Genomic DNA, 15,366 nt, shown 5'->3' with positions numbered 1-15,366 from the left:
CAGTGGAGCTTGTGGATAGAAGGCAACAAGAGTGACCAAGCTGAAGCCACTGTTGTGAGCAGAGCGTTCAGAACGCAAGCAGAGGCTGGCAATGGCCCCCACACCTAAGGCCCTCCAGAGAGCAAGTGCTGGAGGTGGTTCCCAGCTTCTCCTGGTTCCCCTGGTACCTGGCAGGCCTAGATAGTCCTTGCTCGTGGGAAAACCAGAGCAGACCTGTGTCTCTGCCCCTTCCTTCATCACAACCTTAGGAACATGGGGGGAAGGAGCCCCCTGCCCTGCCACTCCTTCCTCCCCAGCAGCACCCTCCTCTCCTCAGGAGCTCAGTGCTCCCCCACACCCACCATTCTAAATCTGCTCAATGGAAATGATCCCAGACCCATTCATACGAAGGTGCACGAACGGATAACTGCTTAGACGGTTTCAAATGATGGTATGTCGGTGCAGACTTTTGAGGGACCTAGCTGAACTCATTCTTTACTCTCTGAAACTCTTCTATCTTATTTACCTGCTTTTACTATAGTCCTTTCCTTCCGCTCCTTCAGACTCAAACCTTTGTTGCTTCTCACTGCTCTAACCTGGAGCATGGAAAATGGCTGGCCCGTCTGAGCACACACTGTGGAAAGCCCAGAGCCATGCAGCCATCTTCCAGAAGCCACTGGTGTTTAGTTCATCCTTTTCCTGACGCACAGGAGAAGCTCAGTAGTTGTGAGCTGGGGATGCTGAAGGCCCTTGGAGCCAATGCCCTTCTTCCCGCTTTGAGTGACCACAGTGTCCCAGTCCTCCCTAAGCTGTGACAGAAAAAAAAATTGTTCACCACTTCCCTCATTTCAGAACTCTCTGAAAGAGCTCATCTCAGTCAAACAGAGGTAAATCCATGTTTCCATCCGGCTTTTAAGACAAACACCTCCCTGCTCCTGCCATAGTTTGGGCTCATTACCTACCCTGTTTTCTCCCCATGGATCATACAGGTGAAAGGCCTAGCGAAGGGAGAGGGGAGACGAAAAATTCAGAAATATCTCTATTTTTCTATTTTCCTTGGAGTTTTTAAATTTGAAAAAATATGAAATTTTTAGAATAAATAAAACAGAGTAAAGCATTCTTCTTTATGGAGTAAAAGATTCTCACTCATCTTTTCATGTCCTTTCACTGATCCTTATGGAGAAAACTTTCACATAAAATTAGTAGCAGATACTGCATCTGAATTAGAGTTTTGCCAAACATCCTTTACCAAATTGCCCCTGGGAAAGAAACTGTTTGAGGATTTAATTTTTTTTTTTTTTTTTGCTTACATAGACCAAGCAAAATAAGAATATGAATTTATTAAGAAAGAAAAATAACTTGGTTAGCCATTTTCAGAAAGGCTTTAAGGTCTGTGAAGAAGTACCAACCGCTCTCTATAGAGATTTTCGGGAAGGAAGGGATAATTTCTGGGTGGGAATCATCAGGGAAGTCTCCACCTCTCACACCTGAGTCTGTGAGCTGGACCGACTTCCACGGGCAGAGCTGGACAAAGCCTGGAAGCCAGAAGACACACCAGGAGCAAAGATGGCCTGGTGAGAAACTACAAAACGTGTTTGAGGCCCGAAGTTGTTCTGGGCAGGTCCTTGGGGACCGAGTTGGTGCAAAATGCTGGTGGATGACAGGGCCAGGAAGGGAGACCGCTTGGCCAAGCCCACAGATTTGCTACGACTGATAGCGCATCAGCCCTAAGGCAGCGTGGACTGCAGACACACTGCCGCTTGTTGTCCCCCTGCTGCAAGGAGACTAGGACAACTGCTGACTGTAAGATGCATCCTGATTTCAAAGATGCTCAAATACCTCCCCCCAAAACATGTCTTTAGAATCGATGAAATACAGCAGTAAGCAAGGAGCTGATATGACGAAGGAAGCACAAAGCGCAATCTCGGTGACACGAGTGGGACTGCCTTAGCACAGGACTTTACGCTGATGTTGCGGGCTTGAGCTAGGCTCCCGATGCCTCCAGCAGAACGGCTGTGCACTTGACCCCTCCTTGTTCTCCCCGCCCTAGCCTGAACGGGGGCTCACAAAGACCCCTGCAGAGTGGGGAGAGGGCCCCAAGGAAGCATCTCTACTGTTTTCTCAGAGCAGACAGCCGGACCGTAGATGCCCTGAGAGAAAGCAGTGGGTGTTCAGCCCCCTTGTTCCACTGTCCACAGTTTATGGAAATTGACGTGGGCAAAGGGATGTTTTTTAATGATGTGCTTCCTAAGGGAACGGGGGAGCTTTTTACTCATTTGCATCCTTAGGATAAAAAAAGAACCTTCGAGTTTTGGCTTCAAAGCCCAGAGATATTTGATAATCATCAGTAGACAGAAAGGGGGAGCTATGGACCTTAATTTCCAAACATCCCTCCAGAGTCACCCCTTAACGCCAACACAGGCATGCACTCATACACTCACACACACACACATGCATGCACACACACACACAGGGAGATGCTGAGACAATTGCAAGAGAAAAAAATAGATATTATTTTTGATCCTGAGATATTGGCTGTCACAAGATTTTCAGCCATAATCTAGAAACAGTTGGCTTTCAATTTACTTGATGCAAGTTTCTGCTAGCTACACATTTGTCTACAGTGGTATTAGAAGGAGCAAACCAAGAACTTACATGCATATTTTATTAGTAGATAATTATGTTCCTTATAACTGGTTTCTAAATCAGGCCATTTCACACAATTATGGTGTTTTCTTTGCCTCTTCCGTCAATCGAAAAGAGACTAAGGAAGCTCTTTATTATTGAAAAGCTATGTTCTTAACCTCTATCATGGAGTGAAGGAAATAAACTAAAATAAAAATACAGCTGTTTTGCATACGTAGAATATCCCCTGTTAAAATACATCATAGATTCAAAAGAAGAAGAAAAAAGACTAACAAGACAGTTGCTTCTAAATATAACAGGAGAGACCAAATACCAAAAGGGGAATTTGATGGTGGGGGTAGATTTTAAAATCAACAATGAAGTCATGCTGTTTAAATGCCAAGATCATTTTTCACCCAAATGAAAAAAAAAAAAAAAAAAAAAAAAAACCAAACCTGGGTCATAATGAAGGCCACAAAATAACTGCTAACAAAAGAGCTCCATGAGCCCTGTACTCGGATAAATCTAAGTTTATTCCTTCATTGAGTCAACAGACATTTCCTGAGTGCTGTGTGGGTAGGAAGGACACAGGACTGAGGAAAAGAGGCTTATTGCTGCTGGAGCTTAGTGCTGACCCCTGGGTGCTGTTCTGGGATGACATGTTCTTTCTCCCTCCCCCTTCTCTCCCCCACCTCTCTCTTACCCTCTTTCTCACTCTCTCTAACTCTCTCTCTTTCTCTCACCCCCTCTCTCTCTCATTTGCCCTCTCCCCCCAACACACATACGCACACATACGCACACACACACACACACACACTTGGTGAGGCTAAATGCTGGTGGGGAGCAGTGAATGCTGCAGGGCGGGTTCTCAGACTGGGTAAGGCAGTAGCTAAAAACACAGACTCTGCAAAGCCCACCTCTACTAACTAACTTTGGGCAATTAACTCTCTAACTCTCTGTGCTTCAGTTTTCCCATCTGTAAAATGGTGATAATACAAGCACACCTACCTCATAAAGATGTTGTGAGGATTCCATAAATTAAGATATGTAGAGCAGTTAAAACAGCAGGAATGAATGAATGAACAAATAAGGCAGGAGGACACTTTTGGAGGTGATGGATATGTTTATAGCATTGATTATAATAATTGTTTGATGGATGTATAGTTTTTTTTTTAAAGATTTTTATTTATTTGACAGACAGATCACAAGTAGCAGAGAGGCAGGCAGAGAGAGAGAGGAGGAGGAGGCAGGCTCCCTGCTGAACAGAGAGCCCGATGTAAGGCTCGATCCCAGGACCCTGGGATCATGACCTGAGCCGAAGGCAGAGGCTTTAACCACTGAGCCACCCAGGCGCCCCGGATGTATACTTTTTTTTTTAAGTTCTTATTTATCTGTCAGAGAGAGAGCATGCATACAAGCAGGGGGAGAGGCAGAGGGAGAAGCAGGCTCCCTGCTGAGCAGGGAGCCCCACTGATGCAGAGCTCTATCCCAGGACCCTGGGCTCAGGACCTCAGCAGAAGGCAAACTCTTACCTGACTGAGCCACCCAGGCGCCCCGCATGGGTAGGTACCTATCTTCAAACTCATCAAGTCGTGTATGTTAATTACATACAGCTTTTTGCTCATCAATCATTATCTCAATAAAGTGATTTTTTTAAAAAGTGCTGGGCATGGTGAGGGCATTATCATAAGTGTTGGCCATTATTATCATCCTCAACCTCTTTACAGTGTTCCTCCAGGGTAAAAATGCTGTCATCCAGCTTCCTAGCAACCCCATGGCCTAGCCTTGGTCGGTAGCAGGTGCTACGTGTGATTCCTGGCATGTGATTCCCTTCCTGTCACTCCATCCCCACAGCACAGAGGGGCTCTGCTGCCGGAACCTCATAATTCCCAGGTCCTCATTTGGAGGAGGACAACCTTGTTCATGGGCAAATGTTTCTTAATTTATAATTTCCCCCGATATACTTTTCCTATACTGCTAGTATCTCTTTACTTCCTTTCCACACACTAGAGACTAGAAAGAAGTAGTGTCTGCTTCCATCTGAAATTTGGTATTTAGATTTTATAAGTTGAATAATTGAAGTGTCATCATTTTCCAGACAGGTTTGAGAACCGCCACTTCCAGGTGTGATGATGGGTATTAATGGTGTCATTCCCACGAGCATGCAGTGAGGCAGGGGGACGGAAAGGGCCAGAGGCATGAGGATTGACTCTGGGGCTCTGAAACAGGTACCTTTGAGGGTTGCTGGAGGAAGTGAGTGAAATTTTGGGAAGCAATGGGGCAAGTGTTTGGAGTGAGGTGATCACCCAGAGTAGGTTCCTTTCACCAGAGCACATCCCTGCCCTGATCTGACCAACCTGATGGGGAGGCAGAGTCAACATCTGTGGTCAGAGATGGAGAGACCAAGCGGACAAGGGGGACAAGGGAGCGGTAGAGATGCTGGGCGGGGACGGATGGGGCTAAAGGTTCTCATACTGACTTCCAAATGCCTTTTCCATCTAGGACAGCTGCCCGTGCTCAGAAAGTGCCACCAATGCTGAGCGTCCCTAACTCACATAGTGTCTGAGGGTGTGGGGCAGGGAGGCTGCAGCTTGAGAATGGGAGAGGGCAGCCTGCCAGTGTTCGGGACACCCTCAGAAGCTCCACGGGGAGTCTGACTTGGGTTTTCAGGGGCTTGCACCTGCCATCCATGGGGACCCACAGAGAAGACAGCAGGAGCCCCTAATGAAAGAATGAACAAGTGAAGAATGAAGGTGGCAACTTCATGCCATCTTTCTCGCAGAATCCAATCTTCAGATTGTTCGAAGAGAAAGTTTAAAGCGAGAGAGAGAATAAAGGAGCTCATAGGACACACACACAAACCACACATTGAAGGCTCACTTCCGAGGGTTCTCGTGCTCAGGACGCCTAAAGGACTTTCACAAGATCTGGCATTGACTCGGAGCATCCACTTCACTCTCCACCTTGGCAGAGGCACTCTCGGCCACTCCCTGCCACCAACGGTCCATTACCCCCTTAGATCCCACACAACCGGCTGCCATCCACAGCCCCACAGTTGCCACACCGTGGGTGCCTTCACTTGACCCAGCACAGCCCTCTTTACCAGTGCTTTCCTACCTCCAACCTCCTCTGGACCCACCATATGCCCACCTTTATTCATTTTGCAGCTCCTGTTCTAAACAGGAATGACATTCAGACTCTTATTTTTAAAAAAATCCACACCAAGGTTTTGTACACCCAGATGGGTCTTATCCATCACAGCCCTTTCAAGATTATGCCCTTTTTTCCAATGATGCTGCATTGGCCTAAGGCAATGTTGGCTCTCCCCTGTGGATTTACCTTCAATCATTTATTATGCACGAAAGAACACTTGTCTCCTCATGTTGCGTTAGAGACACACTCATCCCAGTTTAATGCACAAAGCACCGGGCTTGGGATCACATGGCTTGTTATCTTCCATCCACACTCCCTCTCGACTTTGTAAGTTCAGATTTAAACTCACGAGACTTCTGTGTCTTCATTTCTAAATGGGAATAGCAATACCTGCTCCAGTTGGTAGGGTTTTATGAGGATCAAATAAGGGACCCCAGAAGAAAGCACATTCAATGCCACAGAGCAGAACAGTAGGTTTTGAGAATATTTTTCTCTCCTAATCTCCCAGTTTACTCCCTGGGGGTCTTCCCAACTGTCTTCTGCTCTCCAGAGAAAACATCTGTTCACTCATTCAAAAAAGATTTGTTGCAACCCCACTATGTGCTGTGAACACAAGACAAATAACATCAACTCTCATCCACAAGGAGCCCGTGGCAGAGAGAATGAAGCAGATAAAATTGTGAATGGATGGAAGAAAAACAGAGTAAATGGATACAAGCCATAAGCAAGCCATCGCTGTGGGCTAGGAGGTGATTGGCTGTGCAAATGTGTAGATGGGGCAGCGAGTCCGTGAAGTTGTTTCAAAGAATACAGGTGATAGCTGAACTGAACTCATCTCCTCATTCAATTAGTATTTACTGAGCTCCGACTGTGTGACAGGACTGTGTGAGGCAGTGGACACATAGTAGAAAAGGCGGCAAGGAGTACCTGAGTGGCTCAGTCGTTAAGCGTCTGCCATCAGCTCAGGTCACGATCCCAGGGTCCTAGAATCAAGCCCCATATCAGGCTTCCTGCTCGGCGGGAGGCCTGCTTTTCCCCTCTCCCGCTCCCCCTGCTTGTGTTCCCTCTCTCGCTGTGTTTCTGTCAAATAAACAAATAAAATTAAAAAAAAAAAAAAAGAAGAAGAAGAAGGTGGGCCAGATGCTTGGCCTCTTGAGCACACAGTAAGCAGGTAAAGAAAAAGCTCAGAGAATTCCTGACTGTGACAAGAAGCTAAGATGGAAATTAATGAAAGATGTCACAGACAGTGACTGTGACTGGGGGGTGCAGGGCCACCTTAAACAGGTGGCCAAGAATCACCTTGGTCAAGGTTACATTTGAACTGATATACGAAGGATGGGAAAGAGCCAGGTACAGGAGAGCTGAAGCCCTGCGGGGGAGAGAGCTCCAAGAAAAGAGAATGGAGGTGAAAAGGCCTTGGGGCAGAATAAGCTTGGTTACTCTAGAACACAGATGAGTGTCTAGAACTAGGGCCCTAGGGAAGAGAGATAGAAAATAAGAGCTGAGTGGAAGGCAAGGGCCATTTCGTGCAAAGCTCTGGGGCTACAGCAGGACTTTGGATTTTATTCCAAGTACAGCGGAAGCCACTGAGGAATCAGGGTACAGATGAAAGTGACATAATCAGATTTGCATTTTTTTTAATATTAGTTTCTGTGGAAATAATTATTAGAGCAGTGAAACCTGTTAAAAGGCTATGGTGGTGCCTGCTTTGGCAGCACATGAACTAAAACAGGAACAATACAGAGATTAGCATGGCCCCTGTGCAAAAGTGATAGGTAAATTCATAAATCATTTCATGCTTTTAAACAAAAGGCTCACGTCAAAACAGGGAGGAAACTGATCCAGGAAATCTCGGAAAGCAAGTCACCAAATTTTGTAAACTCTGCAAAAATGACCGAAGTGGGCATTCTTTGAGTTAGAGAAATATTTTTGAACTCATTCTAAGATTTCAGGAAAACCAAGTCCACATAAAAGCTGACAACTAGAAAATTCTTAATGTCAAATCCCATACAAACTTATCATATGGAAAAAATAAATAAAAAGCAAAATAACATCTCTACAAGCAGAGTATGGTAGAAAGACATGCCCACAAAGCAGATCAAAACTAGAATTTACTACTTCAAAACTACAGAAGATGTTTTTAAAGTATATAACACATGGAAAAAAACATGTATCGAAATTAGAAAAACTCAGAAATGAGGCTGCAGAACTCAGGAAAGTATCTTTAAAAAAAAAAAAAAACAAAACTATCTCAGAATTAAAGACCAAACCAGAAGAAATACAAGAATGAGCATACATAAGAAATAATGCCTTAAGATACATAAAAGATAAAAAGAGGAAAATTGAAAAAAATCAACAAAAAAATGAAAAAGAGGTGAAAAGGATTTGAGAGTAAGTAACAAATACTGAAGCTTTTTTTTTTTTTTTTACGATTTTATTTATTTATTTGACAGAGAGAGAGAGAGCACATCTAATCAGGGAGAGAGGCAGGCAGAGGCAGAGGGAGAAGCAGACTTCCTTCCCACTGAGCAGGGAGCATGATGCGAGCCTCAATCCCAGGACCCTGGGATCATAACTTGAGCTGAAGGCAGACGCTTAACCAACTGAGCCACCCAGGCATCCCACACATACTGAAGATGTAAAATGAAGATAACACAAGTCTCTGAAGAAAAAAGCAAAGTCAAGAGAACAGAATGAATAGTGAACACTGTAATTCATCAACATGCCAGAAGTCAGGGAATGCTGTTTCCATGAGTCTGTCCTGGGAAACCCACTACAGAGTGAGCTTCAGGTAACCAAAACAACCAGAGAGACAGAAGATGGATGGCAAGCAAAAACCTCTCCAGCTCATGTAACCTTCCCAGCAATCTTCTAGAATGATCTGTGTCATCTCTGATACACAGAGGAGAAATGTACCAAAGGTAACCTGTAGCATTAAGACCCAATGAGGTTCAGAAACAAGATAGTATGTACAGTACAGGATGGTTATATGTGCTGACAGTACAGACATAGCACAGCTTTTTTTTTAAATGGGGATAGAATGGAGGAAGCATATGCAAAGGTTTTTTTCAGCAATCATTTTGGTGTTAATATTTTTTTGAAGATTTATTTATTTATTTGTTTGTTTGTTTGTTTTAGAGAGAGAGAGAAAGAGTATGGGGGGAGGGGCAGAAGAAGAGAGAAAGAGAGAAACTTAAGCAGACTCCCAGCTGAGCTCAGAGCCCACCTTGGGGCTCAATCTCATGACCCTGAGATCATGACCTGACCTGAAACCAAGAGTTGGACCCTTGACCGACTGCGCCATCCAGGCACCCCTGGTTTTAGCAATTTTATTCTGAGACCGTGGTGTGTGATTATGGGGTTTTAAAAAATAAGTAATTATGGTTTATACTAATTTTTTTATTCCTTGTGTGTTTGAGAGCCAGCAGAGTAAAAGCTTTATGGTCTCACTTTTTTTTTTTTTTTTTTAGATTTTATTTATTTATTTGACAGAGAGAGATCACAAGTAGGCAGAGAGGCAGGCAGAGAGAGAGATAGAGAGAGGAGGAAGCAGGCTCCCTGCAGAGCAAAGAGCCCAATGCGGGACTCGATCCAGGACCCTGAGATCATGACCTGAGCCAAAGGCAGAAGCTTAACCCACTGAGCCACCCAGGCGCCCTATGGTCTCACTTTTTAATTGGTGTTATCAACATAAAATCATGAGGTGTTTTGTTATATACGTATGCCTTTTTTCCCTTTAGTGTTGTTAAGAGGACTAGACACAAAATGCGGTCCTGAAATTCCCTTTTCTCCCTACAAGAAGCCAGGGCTTCTTGAGGAAATGACTGATTCCAGGTCTGGTAGCCAGAAAGCCATCAAAGACCATTAGGGTCATGTCAAACAAGCTGTTTACACAGGTACATGAAGGAGAGAGAAGGGAAATTAGCCAGATGGAGACCTAGATGGGAGAAGAGAGCATCTGTAAGATTCAATCCCAAAGACCTTCTATCATCATGCGTTTGGCGGTGGTGAGAGGAACGGCAGCACGGACTCCCCTGTGTAGCGGCTCCTCGTCCTTGCCAGTTGCCCTCGGGAGATGAATCTGCTCCCTGAGGAGCTGGGCCTGTGAAGAGCCACAATGTAGGCCCTTAACCCACACCTCATGCCTGCAGATCAAGAACCCGAGGCAGGCACAAAGACCCCTCAGCCTGGACCCCATGGAGCAGGCAAACATACACAGGATGGAAATTCCAGGTTTCTTCCTTTCCTCCCTTCCCTTCCTTCCAGGCAGTTATGTACTTAAACATGTTAATGACCCAGTACCCTCAAAGCCCCCAGCGTTGGTGCCCAGGCCGTGAGGAACAGGGCAAGACTGAAGGCGTGTTCCCTGCCCATACAAGTACGTGAGGGAAAAGGAGACAAGACCTAAACACCAGATTCCAGCGAAGCATTGCCACCTCGCAGGCATGGTACAAACTGCACCAGACTAGAATTATCTGAAACTCTTCTTGGCAAAGCTGAGTCTTCACTGGGTCTTAAAGGAGGAGGCAGACCTGGACTAGCAAGACGCCGATGAGGAGACCCTTGGAAGCTGGAGAGCACCGCAGGTGGAGGGAAGGACTGGGGCAGTGGGAGCAGGTTGGACCCTAAGACAAGGCTGGAGAGAACACAGGGGAAGAGACGGAAGAAGGAGCCAGGCACAAGTAGGGCCTCAGTATGCCGGGTGCTATGAAAGCCTCTCCAACTCATGCAACCTTCCCAGCAATCTTCTAGAATAATCTGTGTCATTTCTGATGATGAGAAATGTACCAAAATGTACTAAATGTCCTAAAGTCCGTGGATGTTAAGTACAACTGGTCTTCTTCCTTCAAGGATTCCTTATCGGGGCATTCACTTCCTTGCTAGCATTTATTTGTGCCCCAGAATCAAAGCCTGTAGCACTTTGCACGGTCAATTGTGGACATGTGCAAGAAATGAAAACTCTTGAGTTTCCTGGCACGCTCGTTCCAGCTGAGATCCAATAAGACAATGCTCTGCCTTATTGTTTCAGCTTTTGTAATGGTTCAGTGTCCTTTCTGCTGTCTGTTGAGGGCCACATCTTTTGCATTTTGGTGCTTTTTCTTGGCAATTTCACTGTTTAAAAAGGCTCTCAAATGTAATGCTGAGGTGTTGTCTGGTGCTCCTACGTGCCAGAAGCCTAGAATGCACTTTACAAAGAAAACAGAGCTTGTGTTAGATAAGCTCTGATTTCTAGTGCTGTTTGCCAGGATTTCGATCATAATGAATCAACAATACGTATAAAATACAGTGCTTTTAAACAGAAACACACATAAAACGGGAATATGTATTGATCCGCTGAGGAAAATGCTCAGCCAACCCTGCATTTTCAGTATTCACTGATTCAGGGCTCACCGAGATTTTATAAAACAGAATTACCATGAATAACGCTCAAAGGCACAGAGCTGACATTAGAAACCAGCCCTCTCCATCTGCTTTGGGAGATGGAGCTCCATGGGACGCCTGGTGGCCCAGTGGGTTAAGCGTCTGCCTTCAGCTGGGTTCATGATCCCAGGGTCCTAGGATGGAGCTCCCCTCCCCACCCCCCAACCACTCCCCTTCCCACCCACCTCCCCACCCTCCATGGGGCTCCCTGCTCAGCGGGGAATCTGCTTCTCCTTTTCTCAAAAGAGTAAAAAACGGCTGCTTAGGCAGAAGGTAGTTGTTTTTCCCTCTGCCTGTTCACATCATCAGCTCGACTTGCTGTGAATCCGCAGGTCCCCAAAGCGCTCTCTCTCCACTTCAGAGACGGTTTGCCCTGCTTCACAGAGAAACGCTGGCTGGCAGCACCAGATTGTCCCTTTACAAACTTCCTGACACCGTGGCCTGGCAGAGGTGGCAGGGACATGGTTGTGCGTGTGGCGCTGGGCCATGTGGCCTGGCGGGTGTCGGAGTGTGTGCTTCACACGGGACCGGGAGATAAGATAGACCTGGGTAGGGAGGTCGGAAGCCCACAGAAAATGGCTCTGCTACCACTTCGGGCAGAACACAAAGAGGTATCCCACAGCAAGGCGATCTTTAAAGCACGCTTCTCTCGTGGACCAGCCCAGACTACTCTGGGTATTTCACTTCTTTTCCTTTTTCTTTCTTCAGCAGACAGGACAGCTTTGCAATGGAATCCTCACTGGTGCAAAAGCCTGTGTGTTGTTGAGTCTGATATACATGGGAAAATCTCCAGTATGACAAGAATATTAATTCATGTACACCCTGAGATGCAATTTCATGCTTTTATAAGTTTAATGTTCCTACAATTAGGTCCAAGTTTTCCTGTAATTCTTTTCTCAGAAGGAGCATTGCAATATGCTGTCTAGGAGGCCGTTTTCTCCCTTTAGCCATTAGAAGCTCATTTAACTACATTAAGGTCCTGCTGGGAATGTATCTAGGAGTATAACAGAAAATCAAGACCAGCAGCAGAAAATGTTGTGCTCTCCAGATGTGGAAGTTACCATTAAATACATTGCCGCCTCGCTCAGTGAGCACGCACATTCACACAGACACAAATTGCAAACAACTTTTACTTTGATTCAATAAATAGATTAAATGATTCAATATATTCCATAAATGGAAAGATGAATTATAATGAAAGTGGATATGAAAAGATTGTGAGCACTAATTTCATTATGATTAATATTTTATTTAAATCTACATTAGAAAAAAATGTTTAACTTAGTATCTCACCCTCCATTTAACAAGTTATATCTACTCATACGCTGGAATGAAGCCCTCCTAACACGGCATTTTGTCACAAATGAACTGTCAAAATTTAAAAGAAAAGAGAAAAAGATCCTCTGAAAGATCTTGTCTCGTAAGATATAAATTATAAGCTAATATATCAAAACAATTTTTTGGATGATAGCAACATGTATTGATTGGCCTTGTCTACAAAACAATGATAACAAAGATTAAATAATATGAACCATGAGAGACTGTGGACTCTGAGAAACAAACTGAGGGCTTGGAGGGGAGGGGGGTAGGGGGTTGGATGAGCCTGGTGGTGGGTATTAAGGAGGGCATGTATTGCATGGAGTATTGGGTGTGGTGCATAAACAATGAATCTTGGAACACTGAAAAAATTAAATAAAGTTAAAAATTTTTAAAAATAATAATATGGAAAGCAACTTTACTAAGTTCCCTATTTTTGGTGATCAAATTTCCTATTTTACAATTTTTTTAACTTTATCAAATAAATTGATATCATTTATCCACCTCTGGAAGGAATTACTACTCATGACCATATGTCTGTTTCTTACCAGAACATAACTGGATATTGCCTATGCCAAAAATTCCTATTCAACTAGATGTGATAAGCCCATCATTTGAAAACAAGGAGTACATTTTACACATGGAAATAACATTCACAAAGTCCTCCTAGGAAAACCTGTTTGCTCTATGACTTATGACATTCCAGCTTCACAGATAGTAAAGAATTAATCTTAAAGAAAATAATGCTCATAGCAATGGTAAAAATCCTCTCACTCATAAAGGTAGTTTAGAACTCAAGAGGCTTTACAAAGCCTCCAGACATAACTTAATTCTAAAGCTTTAATATCATGTGGCTCTTTGTTACATAAAAAAGGGTTTTATGTATTATTCAACATCTCTTCTTGTATCTCTGTAAATAAACTGGTCAAATAAAACAAGGTATCAAGTAAGAGTCATGACAGTTTTATTCCTCTTACCAAGTACTTGGTGATGGCATGGGCATTGATACGTTCTGGTCAATGACATAGAAGAAAAATATGGCAGGTAGGGGGTAGGCAGTATGGAAAAGTATGGAAAACAAAAAGAGACAGGCAGAAAATCCCTCTTTTTCTGCTGCTGACGTTATCCCAGCTAGATGTGATGACTGGAATTGCTACAACCGTTTTTGCAACCAGGGACAAGGGATGCTGAGCAATGTAAAGCTGAGTCCATCCTTTACCCTGACTTGGGGTTCTTGAGCCAGAATTCTTGTTTTATGGAATACATTTCCTTTTTTGTTTAAGTCAATTGAATAGGATATTTTCTTTTTCTTGCAGCCTGACCCAGACTTACAATTAAAGAGCTCAGTTAACTCTCCTGTTCCCATCAAGATTTGGTGCTCAAAGTAGTCAAACCAGATAAACAGTACCAACAGTATAAAGTGTCCAGAGCAGTGGACTTGCTTGTGGAGATTTTATAATAGGAGATATGTATATAAACAGAAGGAGGGTTGCAGGACACATATATGGCATTTAAATAGTGGGGGCCAAGAGGTAGTTCCTGGATCCAGACAGAAAAGATCCCAACATCCCCAGGTAGCAGAGGTGAGGTGAATAAATAAATAATTCCAAGAGCTATTGTTGGAGGAAAAGTTCTTCTGGCGAGAAAATTCATGATACAGAGAGGCTTCTGCAGAAATATAAAGTCCTTTAACCTGTGCCAAGGTCATGGGTGACATGATAATGTATCTCTATAACCCACCATCATAAAGTCTAAATCCCGAGGTTCCTGCATAGTATAAAAATATTTGTACTCCTCAAGATGGCTGACCTCATATCGGCTGCCCCATGGCAGGAATGCGAATTCTAGAAGTGTATCGCAATGCTTGGAGACATTCACATACATCATTGTTCATCCATTAGATTCAAGTGCAATGTGTGATGCAGGACAAGAGTGGGCATCTTGTTAAAAGGGCTGTCCTAGGGCTTACATCTCAACACACAGTCTTGTTTTATAGGATGTGGTTTCTTCATGTACCATCAGGAACAGCAATTCTTCTGTGTTTGTATATAACAAACCCTTTCTCATTTTAGTTTCAGATAAATAATGTTTCCTATGGAAAGATACATGAAAGACTATTAGGTTTTATCAATCACTTCTCATATAAGGAAACTGAGGCTGAAAAAGGCTTGGTAACTTTTTCAGGATCACAACCAACACTAGAATCTAGATCTTTTTGCTCAGCAAAATATACTCTTGTGCCTGATAAACATAAATGTACTTATCCTCCCAACAATTCATCTTGTCGATATTATTTTGAATTTGATTTTTATATTCTAAGATGGTTACAGTTCTGCTCCCAACCCACTGGGAACTCACTTGGTTTCTTCTGGATTTTTTTTTTTTTGGCTCAGCAGTGGAGCAAGACTAAAAACCATGACACATAACCACATGACAAAGCGATCTCTAACAAAAGGTAGAACTATAATGAAATGTATATACTCCTTGCTATCCTCTCATAATGCCAGCATCATCCAAAAAGATTTAAGAAGGTTGAAAAATTTCAATATTAGAAATATTCGCAACAATTATGCTTATTAACATCAGAGTTGTTCTTATCACATATGCATTATTTATGATCAGAGCATTAGTTCTCTAGATCCACAGAGATTAGACAGCAATCAATGTTCATATAATGTAGATACAAACCTAATCACATTCTAAGTAGCCCAAAAGAACTCATGTAATTAATGAAGCCGTTGCTTTCTGCCGAAGTCTTAGGATGTCTACAGACTCCCAATGATAAAAATCTGACCTTACAAAAGCAAGGTTTATTCACCGTTCTGTAATTGTTTGAATGGTGACACAGCAATTTCAATGTTTTAATGAATT

At 43.6% G+C, this 15,366-nt stretch overlaps 1 non-coding gene across 1 annotated transcript; it reads left to right on the top strand.

Annotated features, from left to right (window-relative positions):
- Positions 1-7,456: 7,456 nt before the first annotated feature.
- LOC116880758 lies at positions 7,457-7,560 on the top strand. Its single transcript, XR_004385272.1, has one exon. It is a non-coding gene; the product is annotated as a U6 spliceosomal RNA (small nuclear RNA).
- Positions 7,561-15,366: the final 7,806 nt, after the last annotated feature.

This window comes from Lontra canadensis, unplaced genomic scaffold, assembly GCF_010015895.1.
Source record: "Lontra canadensis isolate GAN:19392208 unplaced genomic scaffold, GSC_riverotter_1.0 scaffold67, whole genome shotgun sequence".
NCBI classification, from domain to species: Eukaryota; Metazoa; Chordata; class Mammalia; order Carnivora; family Mustelidae; genus Lontra; species Lontra canadensis.
The sequence above is the reverse complement of the archived record's forward strand: the minus strand, read 5'-3'. Positions and strand labels throughout refer to the sequence as shown.